This window comes from Phyllostomus discolor, chromosome 3 (genome assembly GCF_004126475.2).
Source record: "Phyllostomus discolor isolate MPI-MPIP mPhyDis1 chromosome 3, mPhyDis1.pri.v3, whole genome shotgun sequence".
Taxonomy (NCBI): Eukaryota; Metazoa; Chordata; class Mammalia; order Chiroptera; family Phyllostomidae; genus Phyllostomus; species Phyllostomus discolor.
The window spans coordinates 71,444,857-71,445,759 of record NC_040905.2 but is presented as its reverse complement, the minus strand read 5'-3'; the positions used below and the strand labels follow the sequence as shown (position 1 = coordinate 71,445,759).

At 38.0% G+C, this 903-nt stretch overlaps 1 pseudogene; it reads left to right on the top strand.

Annotated features, from left to right (window-relative positions):
- Positions 1 to 209: 209 nt before the first annotated feature.
- Positions 210 to 658, top strand: LOC114495590 (annotated as a pseudogene).
- The last annotated feature ends 245 nt before the right edge of the window (positions 659 to 903 follow it).

Sequence of the window (903 nt, the reverse complement as noted above, 5' to 3'; positions counted from 1 at the left end):
GTGTGAGGTCCCCAAGTGCCTACTTTGAAGGGGACTGATATAACATTGTCCTGTGTACAATGTTTCTTGTATCATGTGCCTTCTTCAATAAATGTCTCTAGTTTTCATATTACATGGCTGGATATTTTCTGGTATATCCACCATTATAGTATGATCAAAACATGTTTTAAGCTAACAAAATATAGAATATAAAAAGAATAGTTTTTCAAGGTTCTTTGCACAGGTATTGGATGCAAAGTTCCAACAAGCCAGCAGCTGAAGTTGCTGCAATTCTGTCTTCAGCTTCATGATGTTTCCACTGACCAAAAATGTGCTACGTCATCCCCCAGTTCAAGGCATTCAGCAAATAACGGCAAGGCAGGCCAACCAGAAACGGACACCTGATTTCCATTACAAATATGGTAATGCTGTATTAGCCAGTGGAGCCACTTTCTGTGTTCCTGCAGTGGCACACACAGCCACACAGGCTGGAGTAGAATGGAACCTGTCCCCTGTTGGCAGTCACCCCAAAGGAATGGAGATGTTGGTAATCGTCCTAGCTGGTGTGAAAATTAAGTGTCTCAAAACCAACTCATAACTGATGCCAAGTGAAAGCACTGTGCACCCATTAAAATATGGCATGAGTGAAGAAATACAGTACATTTGGAACCTTCAAAAATAAAAAAAGGAGTAGAAGATACCATTTTGAAACATTTAACTGTGTAAAACAAATTAAATGAACTAAAACTCAACCAAAAACTTAGTGAACTTACTTTTTGTAGTTCCTACAAGACAGAAAAGCAATAGAGTAAAAATTAAGTTGTCTTTTTGTTTTAAAAATTGTAGTTATTTTGACAAACAGCATTTTCAAAGCAGCAAATGTGAATACCACGTGCTCTAGCTCACTCTCTTTGCTATAAGTTC